At 46.8% G+C, this 24,213-nt stretch overlaps 1 long non-coding RNA gene across 2 annotated transcripts; it reads left to right on the top strand.

Moving 5' to 3' along the window:
* Window positions 1-624: 624 nt before the first annotated feature.
* Window positions 625-24,062, top strand: LOC125758386 (uncharacterized). 2 transcript variants are annotated; one of them, XR_007416005.1, is made up of 4 exons: window positions 625-753; window positions 20,289-20,510; window positions 22,598-22,860; window positions 23,650-24,062. It is a non-coding gene; the product is annotated as an uncharacterized LOC125758386 (long non-coding RNA). The 2 variants fall into 2 exon arrangements; XR_007416006.1 differs by having other exon boundaries at window positions 22,598-22,864; window positions 23,657-24,062.
* Window positions 24,063-24,213: the final 151 nt, after the last annotated feature.

Below are 24,213 nucleotides of genomic sequence, written 5' to 3'. Positions count from 1 at the left end.
CGGCCACGTAATCAACGTGCCCACGTGTGTTACTATCAGTACTTCTTTAACGAGTAGGCCGACTACGTCTCGGGACCCTGGAGTGCTCTTCGAAATCGAAACTGCCTCAGGTCCTAACATACGAGCACATAAATAAACATTCGTCCCGCGCTGGGGCAAATGAGTTTCGTTGCCGTTATTAAGGAGACTGTCGCCACTGATAGGGAGAAAAAAAAAAAAAGGTTCACAAGTTTTCTGTCACCCCTCCTTTAAGACATGCAAACTGCACGTAGTTATACTACGGTCACGTAAAAGCGCGTGCGTTGTTCTTCAGTCCCGCGTACAGGCAGCATCGGCAGCTGATTAGCCCAAACAAATCGTGACACTTGCTGGACAAATAAAAACGAAAAATTTAAATAAAAAAATAAATTACGACTGGATTCTGATAGCGTTCATGTCAGACCAGACTTTGCGTACAACAACCCAAAAAAAAAAGCATGACGAATGTTCCATTCTTGAAGCAGTTTGCACATGCGTGTAGGAACGACATTGGTATAAAAGGCAAAGCCGAATGGTCTACAAGTAACAGCGGTTTAACTCTGTGTTGGCAACTATTCGTACGGCTTCTTCCCGCGATGGGCACTTCGCGTCTTCCTGCAGATGTACTACGTGGACGACCGATTCACTGATCGAGCATTTGCGTATCGGCATGGCTTGGTGTCTGCGTACCAGGAGCCAGGCCTCATGGTTCTACCAACAGCGCTCTAAGTGAAGGTGAGTTATGCGTTGTAATATTTTCGTTGGAGCATTCGTGTTTCGCTGCAGGTGGCAACGAAATTTCATTTGTTCAGAGTAAAGTGGTAATACTGAAATTTGACATTAGCACAAAAAGCCTTCAAGAGTAATAACAATTCGTCGGGTTTCACGTGCCAGAACCACAATATGAATATGAGGAACGCGCTTCAGTATAGTAACGGAGAACGGGCCAACAAAAAAACGGCAGATAGTTACTCTCGCAGAGAAAGAAATCTGATGATGAGAGCAGTGCTTTAATAATACGCAGTAGTCCTGTTATTCTTTCATTTATTTGCTCCTGCGAAGAATTTGGGACGCTTCTTCCGGCTAGACCGGCTTCCGTCGACACCTAGCATGTTACCGTCCTATACATCACGAAGCCTACCGAGTAAGCTAACTAGAGTGCGATACCGTGACATTTGCGCCAACGGCTACAAGAGATGCGTTCAAAGCCTACCGAGTAAGGTAACTTGAGCGCGATACCGTGTTGCGTTCACTTCAGTTTTGGTCGAAGGTAGTCGCGTGTTTGCACTCTTCCTGTTTTCGCCGATTCTGCGAGTTCCACAGCTTAGAAATCAGCGCCGTGACTTTTGTACTGGCGTCGTTTCCTTTATATGGTGCTACATATCTGTTACTACTGCCGATAAATGTAGCCGCACCGTTGGCAAACATTGAAACAATCTAACCGCAGGTTCAGTGCCGTCGACGTTGCCGGCGATGCGCTTCGAAATGATGTACATGTTTCCCATACTTTCTGAAAAAGGAGACAACCGTGCAAGACCGCATGTAGAAAGCTGATCAGTGGTACACACGATGTGTGTGATCGATAACTTCCACTTCTTTTGTTTTTGAATGGCGCGCTTGCACAACAACCTCACGCACAACAATTTTTGCTTTTTGTGGTATGCTATACTTGTCAGACGTAGCAGTTCGCCCTCTAAATGCGCCCGTTCAGCAATGCAGGAGCGAATAAGTGACGTTACATCGTATAGATTAACATGCGCACGTTAGCTGAATTATAGACGAAGTCAAGGTCATTTTCGGGTGGTCAGTGGTGCAGCAAATACATGACTGCGTAATATTGCCTCCTTACCAGTAAATTTTGTCCGTGCGGGTACAAGATGTTCTAGATATGTGTTTCCATAAGACCATGCAACGTTTTTCTGCATGGGCGGCCACAGATATACACTGAAATTTAGAAGACAGCACTTCGGTGTGACTGCGGTCAAAACCTGGTGTTCAAACAAACCCGGGTGTCGCTTTTTTTGTTGTTGTTTTCAACCACCATACACACCGTACAAGTTCACGTACAAATTGCATTTTCTAAGTAAGAATTTGTGAAATATTGGGCAGGCCTAGTACGTGACGAGCTGCAACACAATTTTAGGCATCTTAATTCACTGATGCTCTCGAGGCATCTTTCGCTTGCATGATATAACTCCTGAGAAAGCATGTGCAAACCAGGATACGATTGAAGAACGCCGTAGTGGGGACTCCGGGTTAATGTATACCCACTGGGATTTACTTAAATTGCAAGTCCGCCGCGGTGGAGCAGTGGTTATGGTGCTCGGCTGCTGACCCGAAGGTCGCGGGTTCGATCCCGGCCGCGTTGGTCGCATTTCGATGGAGGCAAAGTGGTAGAAGTCCTTGTACTGTGCGATGTCGCTGCACGTTAAGGAACACCAGATGGTCCAAACTTCCGGAGCCCTCCACTACGGTGTCTCTCATTATCGTATCATGTTTTTGGGACGTAAAACCTCAGATATTATTACTATTAAGTTGCATCCAGTTCTGAGAACACGGGTGTTCTTCGCATTTCGCCTATCGAAATCTGGCCGCCATCGCCCGGAAACAAAGCCCGCGACCTCGGGCTTAGCAGCGCGACAGCTTACGCGCTAAGCTACCGCGGCGGGTCGTTATTCAGCTTGCATCTCTGCAGTTTAATAGCTCGCTCACCTCTGCAACCAATTGAACCAATTCCGCTAAAGCGGTACATTCATTAACGCGATGCAGCCGCTTTCTTGTGTTCTTTTTTTAATTGCATAAGTGCGATTAGCGATAACCATTTTGTAGCTCACGGCTGCAGCGAAGTTGAGAGCTCTGTGGCCAACGTAGCGGGGTGCCGGATGCGCACCGCGCGTTGAGCGAAAACTTTGTACGACCTATTGCGCAGACATGGTGGCAGAAGGCAGATTGCTCAAGCTAATCGTCAACAAAAAAAGGCGGGGGAGGGGGGGGGGATTTCATGCAGGCAGTCACGGTTTTCGGTCACGACGACATATACCCTCTGATAGCGAGCACCAGGAGTAATCCACCCTTATTGTGCTGCCGACTGCGATTCCGTTTTGCGGGCTTCTGATGCACTTAGGATGCATCCTTTTTTTTCGTTCTAACGATTATTAAAAAAATAGTCTGCATTAGCGAAATGGGCTCAAAATGTGGTATAGGTATGTTATCGCGAAGAAAGCCGCGCGATGCTAGTCGAACCTATTCAGAAAGCTTGGCAAAATCACATACACGGCCTGCCTGACCTTTTCCCGCACCTGTCACTTGCACAGGACATTTGTACGTTTTTCACAAAAAAATAAAAATCAAGGAAAGTGATTAACGAAAAGACCGGTTGACTAATTCATTGAACATACGATTGCTTTCAACGGACTCTATCAGCTATATGTACTGGACTATGCCCTTAGTATCTGCTGATGCTTTATACGCCACATATTGTATATGTACAAAGTGCCTCTGATTTTTTATTTTCTTATTCATTTATTTTTCCTAATTTTCTTGTCTTTGTGTATTTCTTCAATACTACTATCATGATGACGGGATAGCCGGCTCTAACTAAATTTATAATAAATTTATAAAAAAAAAGCTGACCAAAGCCGCGTCAAAGTGCTATCGCGTGTAGTACTGCATAATCGCTCCCATAGTTTCAGAAACAGTGACGTAGGGAGCAACAAACCCAATCATTATACCCAATCAGATACAATACGTGGTGCGCGAGACCAAGCAAATAGCTGCACGACAAGCCTCAAAGGCCATGCTATACAGGGTGTTTAAGCTAAGAAGCACCAAGTATTACAAAAATTAAGCATAGGTGCTACGCGTCTTCAATTAGCGCAGTATTGTTCTGAGCCATATAGAGCACGTCAGAACATTTTTTCCAATCCGCCAAGCTTGGCAATTAACGAAGATTACTTAATGAACTTTTTAAACAGTAACTATAGAGAAAAGTTTTCAATACAGACGTTGTAGCGCTTGCTCAGGAACATCGAATTTTTCAATCTATGTTAAGATAACTCCCCTGCTTAAGTTTTTTCCGGCCTTTCTTTAAAGCGCGCAAATTTTAAAAAATACCACGTGACTGCCGCCAAACGCGCGGCGCTTTGTGCCATGAAATGGAAGGTAAACGAATTATCAAAGGCTGCTTCGCGCACGCAGATTGATGGAACAGGTTATCGGTGACTGCGATGGACGTTAAGCGACAAAATGAGCATACCGTTTCAACAACAACAAAAAATATTTTTCAACAAAAAAGCGGCAGCCACGGAGCAAATGCCACATGAGACTGTAGGCAGCATTTGATATAGCGTAGGCATTTTTTCTTTTCTTTTCGCACCAATGAAGACACACATTGGAAGACGAAGAACGAAAACAGCGCTAAACACGGGACGAGAAGAGGACACGGCGCGGTGTTTGTGTCCTCTTCTCGTCCCGTGTTTAGCGCTGTTTTCGTTCTTCGTCTACCATGCAGCACCAACCAGCCCAGTCAAGCACTTTGTTAAACAGGCATTGGAAGGGGCGAGGGTGACAGCGCGATGAAGGACCGAGATAAGATTCACTCACACGTGGCGGCCGCTCTTTCGTGGACTTTTAGATGCGAAGCATCTTATGGCGGAGTTCAAACTGGTGGTGGTGGTGTGCGGTGTGACCACCCTTACTGCGCATGCGCAAACACTCTCCACTTACCTCCTCGTCACTCCCCCTCTGAAACGCGGGCTCGACATGCCGAAACGCTGCTTCGAATCGCCTCATGGTCCCCTTTAGCGGGAGATGGTGTGATTTTTTTTCTTTAGACGGTACGCCCTTATCATCATTTAGCGTCCATCGCAATCACCGGTAGCCTGCTCCATCGAGCTTCGTGCGCGGAGCAGCCCTTGATAAGTTGTTCAACTTACATTTGAGGGCCCTAAAAGCACCGCGCGTTAGGCTGCAGTCACGTGGTACTTTTTAACATTCGAGCTCGTTAAGGAAAGGCCAGAAAAAAATTAAGCAGGGGAGTTAGCTTAGATTAAACAAGCGCTACAACTTTTGCATTGAAAATTTTTCTCTAGAGCTACTATTTAAAAAGTTCATTAAGCAATCTTTGTCAATTACCGAGCTTGGCAGATTTGAAAAATATTCTGACGTGCGCTATATGCATACCCAGGAATTCGGGACATCGCTTCTAGTGTACCGTTTTTCACACCACGTGGCGTACGGACCTTCAACGTTCAACATGCGGTTACGGCAAGCGATGACGCTTGCCGTAACCGCACGAATTGAGAACACGACAATACATAAAAAAAAGCACAATGACGACATCCGCTACAACCAGCGAGCGCGAACCTCAGTCGCCGACAGATAACCGCAACGCATGCAACGAGCGGCCGGTTGGGCTGCTCGACTGTGATTCAGCAGTTCTGTTGCAATGAAAGGGTGCACACGTATACAACTCGCTTGGCTGTGCTTGGTGGCGACGAACTCTCGAAAGAGAGCGCTGCCCTTCCTCTCATCCCCTGCCTCTCCAAAATATTTCGGCCAATGATGTTGTTGGCTCCAACGGGTTTCTTAAAAGAAAGCAAGAACGTCCTTTAGCGCTGCTGTTTTTGTAAATGTGAAAAAGCTAACTTTCAGAAAATAATGCAAGCTTGGGACGTAGTGACGACGATCGCGGGTTTCCGAATGTGCAGAGAGTCTTGACGTCCCTAATTTTTGTTGGCGTCAATTTATCGAATCGACATTTCGCACTATTACGTGAAGACGCCTGGCCGTGTTATATTCGCTGCCACAGACATTTTTCTTTAAAGCTCAATAAGAAGCAGAAGGAAAGGAAGAATACCTTTGCAAGCAGAATAGTGTTGGATGATCTTCTTAAAAAGAATGGTTTTAATAAAATAGCTTTAGTTTCAACAGCGCGCTTTTTGTTTCTAAATAACATAACTAAAGACGTCGGAAAGCACTGACTTCATTATACGCATGACACACTACACAGGCCGCGTTCTCCTCTCTGTTAAATATTGCTGAAGGAGTAATGAGACAGATTATATTCCTATAACGTATCGAGAAACCCGCGTTGTTTGACTGCCTATGCTGGTCTGCAGAAATGTTGGAGGTCGCGGCTTCGAACCTCGCTCTCGCGGCCAGCTTTATTCGGGACAGAATAGCGCGTTCTATATTTACGTGGTAAAGTTCGCTAAAATACCCCTCGTCAGGACCCGCTTAATGTATTGATTACGAGCTGCAATATTTCATTTATGTGAGCAAGGACACCTGGAAGGTTCTCGAAAAGCCGTTTTATTTTTATTCGCTGTGTCGTGTGTTCGTTTACAGTGAGACAACGGTCGATGTTTGGGGCAAGCTGAGGCGATGTTTGGCGCAAGCTGAGCAACCTTTCAGAAATCTTTTTTTTTTTTGGATGGCATTGAACTGCCCTGTTACCGTGCCGCCAGAAGATAAACAATGCTGTCAACGCAGGCCTTGTCCGCCGCGGTGGAGCAGTGATTATGGCGCTCGGCCGCTGGTCCGAAGGTCGCGGGTTCGATCCCGGCCGTCTCATTTCGATGGAGGCGAAATGCTAGAGGCCCGTGTACTGTGTGATATCAGTGCACGTTAAAGAACACCAGATGATCGAAATTTCCGGAGCCCTCCACTACGGCGTTTCTCATAATCATATCGGGGTTTTGGGACGTAAAACCCTAGATAGTATTATTAACTCTGCCCTTACCTTTGCCAAGGTGATGGCCTGCAAGCGGAGTTCTTTCCCTGCCTTCCCTTGCGATCGTAGGCAATGTACTCTGTTTTGCTTACGTGACAAGCCCCACCTTCTTTCTGTTTTTCTTCGCGGCGCCTTTAGAGTGACCACTATGAGCGTCTCGGAATGCGAGGTTAACTGAAGCCACGTGCTGTAATCAATGACGCTGAAAGCAGTGTGCTGCAGTGCGCGACTCGCGTCTCGCAAGAAGTGTGGCCCCGTCCGAGATGCGCGGACTACTTTTTATTATTTTCATGCTTGGCAGACACGATGTTCACCTACTAATCTACAGACCTAATTTGTCAGAAATCTTAGTTCATGAAGTTCTTCGGTTTCCTCGACTACCATATCACTCATTGCCATCGTTTCAATTGTACAGTAATGTCAATAAACACACCGCACCGTCAGAGGGTGCTAAGTAACTATCACTCATTAAGGAGAGAGCGTTGAATGGCTCGTGATTTTAAAAATCCGGCGTTCGGCGGCGCGAATACCATTGGTACCAGAACTCGAGTGGGCCGATACCGCAGGCTGTGCAACAACGGGTGAAGTGGAAAATGCTTGAGGGTGAGGGTGGGACGAACAATGCAATTGACTAATAACGTTAAAGTAGTTTAATTAATGAATGTCTCTCCAGAGCATAGGCTACTGTGGTCTCCTTAGTGTGAGCTAAAGGGGCTAAATTTTATTCCAGCGCCGCCGAGATAAAGTACATACTCACCGTGCGAGCTATTGGCAGATAAAGTGTGGCGCTGCTAAGCGCGAGGTCGCGGGTTCGATTCCCTGTCATGGCGGCCGTATTCCAGCGGGGACGAAATGCAAGAACGTCCGCTCACTTAGATCTAGGTGCACGTTCAAGAACCCCGGGTGTTTAAACCTATAACAGAATTCCCCGCTGCGACTTGCCCCGTAATGACAATGTGGTTATGGCAAGTAAAATCACTTAAATTATTAAAGTAGGACGCTAGGGGACAACAGAAATAATACGTGAAAAACAACCCCCTACACACGCTTCATCATTACCGTTGGAGTGTCACGCACCGAGTTTTGCCTAAATTAATGTTGGGCATGTTCTGTCATCTGCTTATTAATAATTCGCAAGTATCCACGTGTATGTGCATGTGGACACTTCAGAATTACGGATGCTCTTGTCGCAGGATTGCTTGCTTTGCTCGCTAGGCCGTCTTCTGGCGCTGCTGTCACATGCGAAAAGCTACACCGCAGTGTGTATTTTCGCGGGGTACAAGTCAAGAAATGGCTTCTCCTGCTCCTTGTACTTTTACAGCGAAAGCTGTTATGAGATCATTTCACCGGCCGTTTTTGGCGCCGTAGTTGTCCGCTGCCGCCGCCGCCGCCGCCGGTGTCCGTAACCAGTATCGCTCGAAATAAGAAAAAAAACGAAAGAAAAAAATTCCAGGATGGAATGATGTTCGAACCTGGGCCCTCTGCGTGGGAGCCCAGTGTTGTACCTCAGAGCCATGCCGGTGCTTGGAACTGCCTTGCAAAAAAAAAAAAAAACGCTATACAGGCTTCATGTCCAGAAGGAACCACATTAGCATATGCAATATAGCGTGGTAGAAGAGTAAAATAAGCACCAAGCGTCGCACAACGCGAATTCTGTAACCAGGCGTCACACAATGCGAATTGCGCAACGAGTACGTTGTTGAATGCTTCCAACCCATTACAAAGGACTCTGCCATAATTCTTCTTCGTCATCAGGCACAGCATCAACAAAGTGTGCATAATGCCCTACATGCGTATAGCAGGTACCAACGCTCTCCGTAGAATGACGAAAAATGCCACAGTGCCTGCTGCCCTACTTCTCAAAAATTACAATGATTTATAGCGTAGTGGGTTCCTCGCAAGTGCACTTGTATTGGTTGCCAAGGAAGCCCATAAGCGCATGATCCACTTCCTCGGGGTCTCAGTAAAATTACACTGATTTATAACGTAGTGGGTTCCTCGCAAGAGCACTTGTATTGGTTGCCAAGGAAGCCCATAAGCGCATGATCCATTTCCTCGGGGTCTCAGTAAAGTTCTTCGCCCCCCCCCCCCCGTCTCTCTCCCACGTCAACGTATGTTATACAGCATGACGGGAGAGGGAAATAGCGACCGGGCGTCACCCAATGCAAATTACATAACTGGTGGGCCGTTTAAAGATTCCAACCCATTACAAACGGTTGAGCCATAATTCTTCATCGTCATCAGTCGTCGCGTCAACAAAGTGCACATAATGCCTTACAGACGTGTAGCTGGTGCCTCGCTTCTCCGCAGAATGACGAATAATGGCTTAGTAGGTGCTTCACAACTTCACAAAAATTGCGATTTATGGCGTAGTGGGTACCTTTCTAGTGTACTTGTATTAGCAGCCCCAGGAGAGGATACGACGGGCTCTAGAAACGCCGCTCTTCCAGCTTTCGCTGTGCTGCGGTTTCAGTGCAGGCCTTTTTTTTTTTTTCAGTCATATAGCAAGTTGAGAAATCCAAAACACGACTAGACGCTTAAGACGAGTGCGGTTTAAACCAATGCACTGCGGAGAAAACATTAAACCAGGTTGAATATAAAGGCTTCGAGCTTTCATTTTTGGTAATTCAATTTACATAAACCAACACTCTACCAGTATCAAGTGTTAATAATAATAATAATAATAATAATAATAATAATAATAATAATTGTTGATGTTTAACGTCCCGAAACCACGATATCATTATGAGGGACGCCGTAGCGGGGGGCTCCGCAATTATTGACCACCTGGGGTTCGTTGACGTGCACCTAAATCTAAGATACGATTTATTCCAGTATTTTTATATATGGTTCGTCGACGCTCCGATTCCGTAGTTCCTGCGTAACTGCTGATACTCGACCGAATAAAATGCCTTCTCGTAATCTATGAAGGTTATATATAGGGGTTGGTTATATTCCACACATTTCTCTATCACATGATTGATAGTGTCAATGTGGTCGGTTGTCGAGTATCCTGTACGAAATCCTGCTTGGTCCTTTGGTTAATTGAATTCTAATGTTGTTCTAATTCTGTTAGCTATTATGTTTGTAAATCGCTTGTGGACAGCGGACAGTAAGCTGACCGGCCTGCATTTTTTCATGTCCTTGACGTCCCCTTTCTTGTGGATTAAGATTATGTTAGCATTCTTTCAAGGCTCCGGTACCTCACCGTCAAGAGGCACTTCGTATACAGGGTGGCCACTTTTTCTAACACATTCTGTCCACTCTTTCAACAGATATGATGTTACATGATCCTCACCAGCGGCTTTGCCTCTTTTCCCTCCAAGGCTTTCTTTATTTCCCCTGTCGTTACTGGTGGGATGTTCGATTCCTCTGGTCTACTATTACTTCTTACATTATCGTCCTGGTTGCCCCGGCTACTGTACAGATCTTTGTAAAACTCCTCAGCTTCTTAAGCTATCCTATCCATACTGTTAGTGACTTTGCCTTCCTTGTCCCTTAGTACCAGTGTTGCGGAGTTCCCACTCCGGAATTGGAATGACTCCGGAATCATTCCACATTTTCGCGATCCCGGAATGGAATGGGAATGGAATTAAGCGCTTTTTGCACGGAATGGAATGTGAATGTAAGTACGTCTTTTTCCGAAAATAGAGCAAGTTTTCGTCTACGCGCTGTTTATCAAACTTTTCAATTATCAGTAAGTCAGAACCTTGAATTTAACAATAAAGCAGTATTTTTAAAATGGCTTGGCTTATTACAAGCACGGTACATTTATATAATAATAATACTATCTGGGGTTTAACGTCCCAAAACCACGATATGATTATGAGAGACGCCGTAGTGCAGGGCTCCGGAAATTTCGACCACCTGGGGTTCTTTAACGTGCGCCTAAATCTAAGTACACGGGTCTCAAATATTTTCGCCTCCATCGAAAATGCAGCCGCCGCGGCCCACGGTACATTTATAAGCAACGCGCCTATTGCAATCCTGTCCTTATATAGACTGTGTTGCTCCGAAGTCTCGAGCTGGTCAGCCTGCACTCCCACTGCTCCGGGGTGGGATCATTTCATTATTATCGTTATCCTTTTTTTTTAGATGCGAAGTATCTTATGCCGGAGTTCAATCCGGTGGTGGTGGTGGTGTGCGGCGTGACCACCCTTACTGCGCATGCGCATACTCTCTCCACTTCCCCTCTCCCCTCCCCCTTTCCACTCTTCCTCTGAAACGCGGGCTAGACATGCCGAAATTGTCTTCTGCGCAACGCCGCGATGAGCACCAGCGCATGCACGTCCACTCCCCCTCTCTCTCCTCTCCTACGCTGCCCCCTCTCGCACGCCTGCCGGCTGCGTTCTCCGCTCGCCCTGTGAGAATTAACGGCCAGGCTAGAGGGAAGACAAGACGCGCGTAGCGTTCCTCTTCGCGTTCCACGACGCGAGGTCGGTAGCATGCCCAAAGAACGCCAACGGAACGCGATCGTGCAAGTGCTCCGGCTTCGCATCGCCTCATGGTCCCCTTTAGCGGGAGATGGTGTAATTTTTTTGCATCTTTTCTTGCTACGGCTCGGCACATACCCGCGTGCGCATCGCGAGGGCATTGGGGAGGAACGTATTTTCCGACACCCTTAATTGCTACTACTCTAATATGATGCTCAAATTAGTCATGTAGGCGTGAGTACATGTTTTTTTCGAAGTCGAAGGCCATAACGTATTCTCTAGGTCCACCTTTAGTTAGCCAGAGCCACGGTGTAACCGTGGCCAGAGCCAAGGGTAGACGTGTAAAAGTGTGAACGGTCTGCCAATTTGTAAAAGAGAAACCGAGGCATAAGTCAGTGTGCAAACAAATGCATTATCCCAGCAGCTACTGAAGGGAGAAACAAATTATCCCTGCGCGTTGGTTCCCATTGATACCCCCACACGAAAGCGGCCAGGGGCGTAGCCAAGGGGGGGGGGGGGTCGGGGGTTCAACTCACCCCCCCCCCCCGACATTTTTCAGTTTTGCTTGCGTATATAGGCACGCACACATACAAACGCACGCACGAACATACATCAAGTATGGTTGAACCCCCCCCCCCCCCCCCGAAAAAAATTTCTGGCTACGCCCCTGAAAGCGGCGAATACTCTATGCACAGCCTGATCTTTATCTCACGAGCAGTTTAGTACCTGACACACGTAAATAACCTTTGCGACAAATAAGACATTGCATGCCTGCGCACAGGCGAACACAGAAAGTCCTCCTCACCCCATTCATGCTTGAAAGGCGCGCTTGACAAGCATGAGTGCTGACGAGCAGTGCTGCCCAGTGTTCCATATTCGATGCAAAGGCACAAGGTGCCCGAGCGGTGCACTGTTCCAACTAATACCGGCAGATCTAGAGGATTTTGTTCCCTATTAACCAAATCTTAGTTTTCCCCATATTCACGACCGCTCCAGACGCGTGGCAAAACTGCTTAGTCTTCATCAACGCTACTTTTGTCAGCATAAAAATGCGTTATGTCGTCATTTTAGCATTAACACATTTAAGCTTAAACAATATTAAAACACCATTCGTCCAAACACGCTGACCATGCAAATACTATAGGTAGCGGGAGAACTGCCCCTATGGGAATTGGTAGGGCGTATGTACTGCACGAGATATGTCACCAAGCTATACTATCCCTCGACCTTGGTTACGTGCTTTGCGTACTTTTGTAGTTCATAATTAATGTGATGACATCAGCTTTATGGGGCGTTCATTCTTAACTCGATAAAACTATCAGATGCCTTTCATACGCTGAGGAATTACAGGAATGGAATTACGGGAATGGAACTGCCCGGCCATTCCCGGAGTGGGAATGGGCTAAGTTTTTTCATTCCGAGGAATTGAAGGGAATGGAATTGCGGCAAGTTCTAATTCCCCGGAATGGAACTGGAATGAAGGCGCCCATTCCGCAACACTGCTTAGTACATACATCTGGTTTTTGCCTGTGCCCAGTTTTCTCTTCACCGCTATGAGGCTTCGTCTGTTCTAGAGATGACTAATAAAAACATAGCACGAAGTCAGTCACGTGCGAGTCGGGCCGGGTCCCCTGCCCCTGCAGCATAAATTAAATAAAACAATACAACTCGGCTTCCTAGATGAAGTTCAGGAGCGGTCTATGCAATTCGCAGATCCATTTGGAATCAACGTCCGTCGACACTGTCGACGAGCTGAAGGTGAGGCTCTGATATTTAAAGAGTACTCGAAAGAGTATAGTAGGCGTTTACTAAAATAAAGTATACATTGATTAGACCGCGTGCGCGTCATTCGCACCATATATGTAACAAACCGTAAGCTTTTATCGCCCTTCGTCGATACTAACTGCTGTTGTTGCATTTTAGAAACGCTGGTCGTGCTTTCGCGTGTTGGCTAGCAGGTGAATGTATACCGCAGATATGTATAGTCGTGAGCAAGATGAGCTGCAACTCTGATATTACCTTTTGAATAGGCTATAGCGACTAAACACAGCGAGCAAGTGCAAAAGTGTTCATGACACCAAATGCTCAAACGGAAAGGTGTGTATATGGCAATTCAGTACGTCACATTTACACTAGTACATTACAAGTTTTTGTACACTAAACATTAATTCGGTGTTCGGCTCATAATGATGACAACAGAACGTCTTGACGGCATCGGCACGCGATAACGCACATGCCGCTTAAGTGCTACGTCCGATATACATACATACGCTCGGCAATACCTACACTGTGTTCTTCCTTTCACATTTCATGCGTAGAGATACATGCAGATGCGTTCGGATATGTGAAGTGTTTTACGGAGTAGGAATATTCAAGCGGCGACGTGTTTTTTTTTGTTTTTTTTTCGTCTCGTGCTCCCACGGCGCCAACGAGCAGCGGGCGACCGAACGGCTGGCTCGATCGATGTACACACTTTTCCCATAGTGCCTACGCTCCCACGGGCGTTCTGGGATTGCTTGAAAGGGTTTATTAGCAAGAATCTCCCAATGCATTCACCCTCTCTCTATAGGATATCATGTGATGCTTTGCAATCTTATCCTTCAATTAATTTTTATTATATATCTCCACTTAATTATTTGCCTGTAACTATCCGCGCAATTAATTACTCATTTAAATTGCGGAAGGGTGTCTTGAAGGGCCAGTTGGTGCCTGTTACTGCGTTGAAAATAGCGCGAAAACGGGACGAAGGGTAAGGAACAAACACAAGGCGCTGTTCCTTTGTTTTCTTAGCTTTCGCACCCTTTTCGCACTGTTTTCAACGCAGTAACATGTAGCAACTGGCCCTTCAACACAGCCTTCTGTGATTTGTTTCTCTTACATCAGGCTCTTTCGCACCCAGTGCTTTGCATAATTCATCAATGTGCCAGCGCTTGTGTAGTTTTTTCCTTAGCCTTTGCCCAGTTTTCGCGCTGTTTTCAACGCAGTACTCCTATAAATCGTGATCTCTCGTAAATGTTTCTCGTAGCACATGTGAGTGATAAATGGCATCTATATTAAAGGAATAATTATCATTGATTACGAATTAATCATATTTATTGCTGCTAATTAACAATATTCTATCATTTGCCGTTATCGTGCTATAACTGCATTGATTGAGATACTAGCTATCTATCTGTCTTAATTATGTCCTACACTGACAGCTTGCACCCCTACATATAAAATATGTTGAATTCGTTGTCGCCATTCATTAGTAATGCACTGCATGCCAAGGTGTGAATGTAGATCAACATTAGTCACTTGCTGAGAATTCTGCTTGGTTAACCTAATTTTCAAAACTCGCGCAGCTTGCACTGAGTCGCGCAAAGCTTGGCTAGAGGGGAGCTGGTCGACACTTGACTGGTCCTGGCTTGACCAGCCAAGTGTCGACACGTGCATTCACACGCCGATGCACGAAGTGTTCACGGGATCACATTCTAAATCACGAGTATAGACTATAGTTGTTGATCGGATTCGATTGGGTATTGCTTGTCAATCACAACACCAGGTATGATAATTAGCTTAAGTGGATCAATTAGAATAATTAGCTTAATAGCATTGTAACGGAAGAACAGCGCGAGAAGACAGGGTCGGAAGGGGCACACACACAGCGCTCGTGTGGGTGCCCCTTCCGTTCCTGTATTCACGCGCTGTTTTTTCGTTACTATGCTAACAAACCAACTAGCCCACCGACATGCAACAGCTTAATAGGTCTAAGTGGCACATTGGAGACTTGGTGTCGGTTAGCTTGCATCCCAAGTCAGACAAGCCTTAATTATAACTGAATTAGCCTAACTCGCACACTCGACGCTCGGCCCCGAATAGCTTGCATTCGAAGTCAATCTAAGCCTAATGAGCTAATTATCCTAATTGAAGCTAATTAGTCGCAGTACTATTTAGTATTAATTACGCTTTGCTCGGCACATCTTGTCAAACGCGGCATGGCTACGCACACCAGAATCTCAACTATGCTTAAAGGGACACTGAAGCGGTTTTGAATTCTCGAATTTATTTCAAATTCGGTATTGCGACCTCTTAGAACATGCCTGCGAAGGTTTTTTCCCCCGATTTTCGACTAAACAACGGCGCTATAAGCGAGCAAACTTTGGCCGAGGGAACGCTCCCCTGCGCGCGCGGAGCGCAGGGTAGGAGGACGGCAGAGAGAGAAACGTGGAGAGGTGACGTCATCGACAGGAACGAGCAGGGCCGTTGCGCCTGTTAGCTTCGGTTTGTTCCTTGTTTCTGCTGCGACCTGCTGCCTAGCGAAGCATCAGTTGTGCCAGTTCGCATGGGTTTCTTGCCGTTGCACCATTGTCTTGTTTCGATTAGAGATTTTTGCTGTCCGACATTCACTAGTTGTCTTTGTCGGGGGTTGAAGCGGACTCGCGATGCCGCAGTACTGCGCGGCATATGGCTGCTGCAACACTTTCGGTCGCGATGAGATCGATTTGCATAAGTTTCCTCGGGATCAGAAGATGGCTGCAAAATGGGTCACTGGAGTTAAAAGAAAAGACTTCAAACCTAGGAGAGCAAGTGTGCTGTGCTCCAAGCACTTCCATGACAGCGACTACGTACGAAGCCCGTCTCTGATGCAGTCGCTGGGATTGACGATCAAGAACAGCGACGCGATTCCTTCTGTGTTCCCGCACCTGAGGGGGGCCTCGCCCAGGACGTAAGGTGCTTCCGTGTTAAACTCTTTGATATGGCTTACGATGAGATCTCGAAATCGGGTACTCTACATGACAGTCGCATACTTATGACGCAGCAAATATACCATTTGCATTTCAACACACCATCATTATAGTACTGGCCAGAATTCCGAAAGAGCGACGACATTGTAAACAGAACTGCAATATATGAGCCAAATTATCCATGCGCAAGATCAGGGGCGTAGGCAGAAATTTTTTCAGGTGGGGCGGGGGGGGCACCTCCTTGATCTGAAGTGGGGGCCGGGCAGGAAGATGTGGTCGAGTGTCATTTTGTGCTCTATATGCTGTGGCAAAAAAATCTTGCGCAGTGGCGTAGCCAGCGCGGGGGGGGGGGCACGGGCCCGGTGTGCCCCCCCCCCCCCCCACTCTGGCTACGCCACTGCGCAAGATTGCAACGCAGCCCGGAGCACATGTCACCACTGCGGCAAAGATCGGCTCTCGTGTGCTTTTTTTTCTCTCGCGATAGCACACTAACTCATCACATGCTTCTTGCCCGCTGCGAAGTGTGACACTGATTGCGTCAACAACGCTGCACTTTGAGCAGAGAAATTCACGAACAGCTGATGTTGTCGCACGATGTGCGCGCGCAGCGCGGACCCTGCCAATACGCGGCTAAAAGCGACTACCAATGCTGCTGTTCCCTATCGGATATAATATACATGGCTGAACGTATCATTTCTATCGGTTCACTGCAGTGAAATTAAGCACTAACATGCACCTTGCACGTACCAGTCCATGTTTCCGACGCGGGTGAAGGTTAGCGGTTGGGACACGCTTTCTTGTGCCGCATCACCGGCGCTGGCAGCATCTTCGGTCGTCGTTCCTACAGTGGCGACAGGCTCGACATGTAACAGCAACTACACGCCGATTTCAACAAAAGAAAAGAAAAACACGGCATCGCCTGCTGGAATGCGCCGTCAGCTGTCTTCACAATTCCGTCGATGATGCCACGGAGCTTCGACCTATCACAGGCGGCGGCGAGACTCGCAATGCCGGCCGAGGCGCCTGTTGCTCGTTTTCGGCAAATAGTTGTTTTTCCTAAAGGTGCATTGCAGGTTTCGCTGCAATGCATCTTTTCATAAAACTCGAGCCTTCGAGCCTCACAAACTTCGCCAACATCAGCCAAACTTCACAGGTTCGAACACTGAATAATCAAGATTGGGTCACTTCAATGATTTAAGCAGGTGAGGGCGCATTGTTTTTATATAAATTTTAAATTCTCTCCCATGGAGTTTCACATAGCACATTAAAGTGGTTCTCGAACCCAGGAAGTTTATGGGAATAGAACAAAACTTCTCGCACTGCGAGATGGACTCCCAGATTATATGGACGAAGTGATTTAAGCCTATATTGAAGCGTTGCACCCGTTCACCCGTGAAGCGTTGCACCCGTGAAGCGTCCCGTTCAGTGACGCTGCCACTCAGCAGCCAACTCAACAGATGGCGCTAGTTGATGTCCCAAATTCCTGGACATGACTCAGAACAATACTGCGCTAATTGGAGAAGCGTAGCACCTAAGCTTAATATTTTTATTACTTGGTGCTTTTTTCTGAAACGCCCTGTATACGCATGAAACGGCACTCTGCGGTTAACATGTTCCGGAATACAACAAAGTACTACAGTGCATTTTACATAGCAAACATTTCGTCACATACATGTACACATTACACACGGAAGCAGCATACGCATACGGCACTTCGTATGTTATTACAATTAATGTACTAATGTTGGTATAATAATGAATGAGATCTTTTACCTGCTAACGTCACGTAGGGCGTGATCTTTTTACGAGCTGGCAGCTGGACAGTAATCACTCGTATACTACATGCAGGCATCAAGTCTGCCAGAACGAGACCCCCGCTACGAATGAACGAAAGAAGCTAGAGGTGTGTCAATATTCGAAAATTTCGAATAGCATTCTATTCGATTTGGTACTCGAATCGAATAGCAGACATTCGAAATACCGCATGTTTTAACAGCGAAGCTGCTTAGCAAATCGTTCCCTGTCCGACGAACCAAAAAACTATCGTCACCATGAACGGGTATGTGCCACAGAAATTGGGCAAATCCCACTACTCACCACTGGTCCACTAAAAATGATGAAGGCAACAGTTAGCCCAACGCTGCGAAGCGACGGCGGCGAGCCGAAGATCCTGAGTACGTACAACGAGAGAATACTAGCTAACGGGAAAGGCAGCGGCGGCTGCGGGAAGACCCGAAGCGATGGAAGGCCTACACCAACGATGACGTGCCCGTAGATATGTGAAAGGGGCGAACGCTTGGTTTCGGCGCGAGTTTCTGTTTCTGGAGTTCGGACATCCATGTCGTCCGTAACCGTCTGTGGTTTAACTCGAAACTCTCTGCGCTGAGAATCAGCGTAGAAATAACCTAGCATCACCTAACTAAAGCCTAGCAACGACCTTGAAACAACCTGCATCACCTAGCTAAGGCCCAGAGGAAGCTGAAGCAACCAGATTAGTCTATGGCGAGTCGTCAGCGTCTCGGAGAAAACGACCAAGTTGCGCCTCAGCTGCTCCGCACGTTCGATAATAATAATATCTGAGGTTTAACGTCCCAAAACCATGATATGATTATGAGAGACGCCGTAGTGGAGGGCTCCGGAAATTTCGACCACCTGGGGTTCTTTAACGTGCACCTAAATCTAAGTACACGGGCCTCAAACATTTTCGCCTCCATCGAAAATGCAGCCGCCGCGGCAGGGATTCGATCCCGCGACCTTCGGGTCATCAGTTGAACGCCATAACCACTAGAGCACCGCGGCGGGGCTCTCCGCACGTTCGAGCCTAGCGCGAGAGAAGAGGAGGCCCGCAAGAAGACAGCATCTGTGGTTGCCCATCGGAGAACACGCATCAATAAAAATGTGTGAAAGCGAACGCCTCACGTCTTCCCACAAGTCTTCAGAAATGTCCAGTTTCGCTGTTTCAAGCTTTGCGCGGCTTAGTGCAAGCTTCGCGATTTTTTTTTCGAATAGTTTTCGAATAATCAGCACCGACGGGAGAACCAGAACACAATGAAACTCTGGAACAGCCGAAGGTCATTTTTCGTCTTTAATCACTGAATTACCAATACGCACGCAGCCCAACATTTTGCGAGATTACCTATGCTAAATTGAATACCGGATGAAGGCGTTTTTTTTTCTTCTTAAAACTCCACTCCTACTCAATTTTTACTTAGCTGCATCGCATTAATCGCTTCCTGTCTTCGTCTTGTAATAACTGACGGTGGGGACTACGGCTGCGCTCAGCTTCACTATAGACAACAGACGCGTAAATTGTTTGCGTAAATTGTTCTTGCAGATGCAGCTTTCAACACTGATGCTTTCGGTGCAGAGGCCCATGTTGTAATGTCAGATTTCTCAGTTTTATGACAGATTTAGCTGTAGGCGTGGTGTCTCAATTTCATTTAGAAGCAAGCGACTAAGTATCACCATGATTACGGTAGTCACTGCTGTATTTAAACCTACAGTTGCGAAATATTTTGAAGGCTCTGGTCGCTGCTGTATACGAGCTTACCTCGGTATTCATAACCGAGGTATTAGGGTCGGTTAAAAGTAACCGTAATGTTGTTTGGTGAAAGTTTGTGAATGTTTGTTTAAATTAAAATGTTGTAGAGTGTAGGACTTTTGAAAATGGTTGTCTTACTATTGGAAAACTATCCCTAGAGTATTCTATTAGGATTAGATTCGGTGTCATCACTATTCGATTCGTATTCGATTTGGTTTCAAAATTCACTATTCGCACACCTCTAAAAGAAGGGGAATTTTTAAGGGCTCGTTTGTCTTTGTTAGACACAACGTGGCATCAATTCGGCCATAACGAGAATCCCGCTACGAATGAACGAAAGAAAGGGAATTTTTAAGGGCTCGTATTTCTTGTTAAACACAACATTGTCTAACAAAGAAAAACGAGGCCTGCGAAATTCCCCCTTCTTTCGTCCGTAGCGAAAATTGTAGCACTTGTTTTACATAACTAAAGTTACACCCTTTAATTGAGTCTTCGGCTATGCGTGTAGTATTTGTCTTGTTAGCGTTTAGTCCGGCTAGTGCTTGTCGCTATTCAGTGTTATAATATAGGCCATGCTTGTAGTTCCGTCATGGCCTAAAAGTTCACATTAGACTAACTTGCGTAGTATTGTGTTCTACATAAGATCAATGGAGTAAAAAAGGTGTGGCATTTTACATATTGTACAAAAGACGTGCTTTCGTAATAGTGCGAGCCTGTAAGCTGGCAAAAAGTGTATCTTTAAAGAAACATGCTGATAGGTTTAGGACGATTGCAATAAATATGACGCATTTTCAGAGTTCCGAATAATCGTATGGTTTGCGTGGTCATTTCGACAGTCATCAAGAACTTTATTGACAAGTCCTGAGGAGTTTAAGCCGCCGGGGAATCCACGAGGGACACCCTAGCAGCCGCTACCGTAGGCGACGCCCGAGTCGGGGCGGGAACGTGGTGGCGTTCCGCCAGTTCTTGGGCCCTCCAGACTGCCTTGAGTTGGGGGTGGAGCTCGAAGCTACTGAGTGCCTCTTCCCGGTCGAACTAACTGGTGACTGGTCCCCGAGGTAACGCCAGACATTGCCAGAGCATGTGCGAGAGTGAACAATAAAATTTCTGTGCAATCTGGGCATTGTGGAGTGATGTCCGAGTTGTAATGACCGAGTAGGCAACGTGATGGGTACGATCTCGTTTGTAGCATGCGAAAAGCTACCGCTTGCGCGCGTTCAAGCTTTGTGTGTGCTAGGGGTATTGGCTTCTGTTGTTACGATATTGAGAGGTGATTTGGTGGAAGTTGAGTAAGGGGTCGCTAAACTAAACTGTATGTCTGTAGTCACGCGCGATATTGCCGGTTTCGTAAGCCGGAATGGCGGCGCGTGAGTCTGTGAAGACGCTGGTGCGCGAGGGATCGATCATCGCTAAAGCTATAGCGACCTGCTCGGCTATGGCGCTCGTTGCTAGTCTAACCGAGGCGGCTGAGCGTAGGGCTCCGTCGCCATCTACTAACGCGAGTGCAACGGTGGAGGAGTTACCGTATTGCGCCGCATCGACGAGTACGGAAGAGTCGCGAATCGCGGCGGTGCGGTCGAGGATCGCGCGAGCCCGGAGCAGGCGGCTGCCCTTGTTGGGTTGTTGGTGGACGTTAGGTGGGAATTGGGTTACCATGTAGGTATCTCGAACATCTCTCGGGAGAGTTACTGAGCGTTCAAGGTAGGGGTGTGGGGGACAAGCCGGCCTCGTTTAAAAGTCGACGGCCTGCCTTGGAGGAGGAGAGGCGGACCATTTGGGCCGTAGTCTCGGCCTCGATGAATTCGTCGATGTCGTTGTGCATGCATAGTTGGTCGATTCGGGAGATACTCGTGTTTTGGGGTAGGCTGAGGACTTGTTTAATGCTTTTGCGCATGAGTTTCGTCTTTTCCACCTTTATCCAGTTGCGGTCACTAACCAAGTCAAGGCAAAAACGCACGAGGGACGTTTACTGGCTTGTAAGGGTTCCTTGATCACGCTAAAGCAGGCAGAAGACGTCTGTTATACTAAAATATGACTTAGCGAATTGGTGTCGTCAGCGGACAGATTTCCATTGTTCCTGTTGGCGGTGTTGTCGACTGAATAAAAATTTTAGAAGTATTCTAGTTGCGAGATTCTTCTCCTTAGCTATTGTATTGGAGTCATCCAAATCGATGCGGTGACCGTGAATGTCTGCATGCTCAGCCAGGACGTTCGATGCTTTCTTGTTGCCGATTTCTCTCTGACGCTCCTTCAATATCCTCCTGAACTTGCCAGTTTCGCCGATGTAGCTGCAGTCTGCACATGGTACTTTGTCGAAAAGGGGGAATTCTCGCTGTGTATCGGATCCCCGAAGTTAGCAAGCTGATTTTTCAGTTTGTTGAACGGTACGCGTGGATTGTGAATGTCGTATGTAAACATGCGGTTTAGAGCTTCGCTCACACCTGGAACGGACGGAACACCGGTGCGCCCTGCAGAAGGCCTGCTTTGAGACGGCTTTCGATAAAACGAGAGATAAAACAGCGGAAGGCTTCTGGCAAGCCTGATGGCATGAATAGCCGGTATGAGTCCTTCCGGGCGCCGAACGAGAGTCTGTTCCTGTTCACTCATGCAGACGTGGAGGATGGAAAGGATGTTATCCAACTTGTATTCTGCAGTGAACTGTTTATATGGTGTTGAGAAGATTCAGGAGACTTGTTGCGTCTTACACTTGTATAATGCTGAAGCAGTCGTCTACATAACGGACGAAAATATTTGGTGTGGGCGCAAAGTAAGTATTTGGTGAGGGCGCAAAGTCTGTTCCCAAATTGCCGGTAGTCATGGAATGGAAGATCCCATGGCAATTACGACCGTTTGCTGACATAACCGTTTCCTGTAGGAGGACTATGTGTTGTTCAAGCACATCTCAAGCTCCCTTACCTGTTCACTTAGCCATTCCCGATTAAGTAATTTCCTGCAGTAAAAGAGCTCAATGTGGTAATTTTCAACATGACTGTTATCGCAAGATTAGTCTTGTAATGCAAGGTTTTTGGCTTGCAATTCCAAGGAGTTTTGTTAAGTCACCGTATAGCATGATTTCTCCTTACAGAAGCAATGGTGTGGTTTTGTCTTTCCACTGCAGAAATATGCGTGCTCGTCTCCTTCGCAGGATCCGGAGAGTAGCAGAATTCGCGACGTGTCCTGCGCTGCCCAGGGGTTCAGCTGTTTCGACAATGCTTCGCAGCGGCTCGGTTACCCATACCAGCGTACTTGGTGTCTTCTCCATCTGGTACTCTGGGGTTCTGTCGATCAAGTGTTCTGCACGACCGAGCGTGCTTGTCAGCGAGTTGCGTTCTCACCGCAATCGAGATGTTCAACCATTGCAGTAATGGTGGACCAAGAGCAGCAGAGTTCAAGGACTATCAAATGCTGGTGCGTAAATACATTCACCGAGGTGTATATTATCTATTGAGGACCAATAATTGCTTGCGTGTGGTTTCGCTGTTGAATTGTTCAATTGCGAAAGCGTATGCTCATTAGTTTGCACGTCGAAACTCTTAATGAATGATGCATACGGAATAAAATTTCTGCAGGCTACATTCTATTACCACCGTAGGAGAATACTGGGCACAAAAATTATACCTTCAGTTCCGTAATAACTTTCAACGAATGTTCGCACTAATGTCGTTGCGTGGGCAGTTGCCAACCGTATGCAGCTTGAATTTGACGTGTGCGGAAGTAGCGTAGACGTTAGGGTGAGTCGGGTGTAGCTCCATGTCGTGATGAATTGGCAACACAAAACCAACGAAAAGAACTGTGTTCTTTCTCCAGTGTGACTGCATTAGTATTTCGCGCCTAATTCATCACAACGTGACGGTTACTATTCGTTCAGAACTATAGGGGTTTAAGTCGAAGAACGCGTTGGTTCGTAGCGTCAAGTAGACTATTTAGGACCATACGACGTCAGAACTTGAGGCGGACGTAACGATAGCCGTTCGTTGTGTGAGCCCTGAACGCATACCAGCGCGAGCTTGTGTTACGTAGTAGTGCTGCGTGAATATTCCGAGCAAGAAAGACTAAGATAGTGCACAAGAAATGCTGGTGTTGATTGTTTAATCACACTTTGAAGGACGTTCAGTTCAACTAAGCTTAGATTTGTCACACTTACCTGAACATGTGTGTTTACTAATAGGTCTTGTGGTTTTTTTTGCACTTAATTAGGGTGAAGAGGAGAAGGCTGGAGGTCGGCGAAAGTGAAGGTGATTCCGTGAGCGGCTCCTGCGGTGTGCGTCTGCTTCGAAGAACTCGCTCAAATCGGGGAAGAAGCGTCTATTAAAGGCAGCCGCGACGTCAACGAGTGCTTACGCGAACGAATGCGTGACCACCCTGTACGCATTGGATATGCCCCTAGACTCTGCGCTATATTTATGCGCTGGACGTCGTATATGTACATATTTGTCGTGATTATTTTGGATTATTTTGTACTGCGTTATTCTTTTAAGCTGGTCTTGTTAATGTTTGTTTAGTAGCACGACCATGTTCACGGATGGGTTAGCCGGCTAGAACATTGGCTGACCTGCCATGTTTTCCGTGTATAAGATTACAGAAAAGTTATTAAAAGGTGCGTGCGGTTGTTGGTGCGTCACTGTCGTTCTTCCAGGCTCAGCCAGAACAGGTTGGCGTAAGGGGAACCTCTGAACAACAACAACAACAACAACAACAACAACACAACAACTCTGCCTGAGGATATGACAGATTCGTCCTGCGCGCTACAGCAACCTTCGT

The sequence above is a fragment of the Rhipicephalus sanguineus genome, chromosome 4, assembly GCF_013339695.2.
Source record: "Rhipicephalus sanguineus isolate Rsan-2018 chromosome 4, BIME_Rsan_1.4, whole genome shotgun sequence".
NCBI classification, from domain to species: Eukaryota; Metazoa; Arthropoda; class Arachnida; order Ixodida; family Ixodidae; genus Rhipicephalus; species Rhipicephalus sanguineus.
Note: the sequence above shows the minus strand (reverse complement) of the source record. Positions and strands in the feature narration are given on the sequence as shown.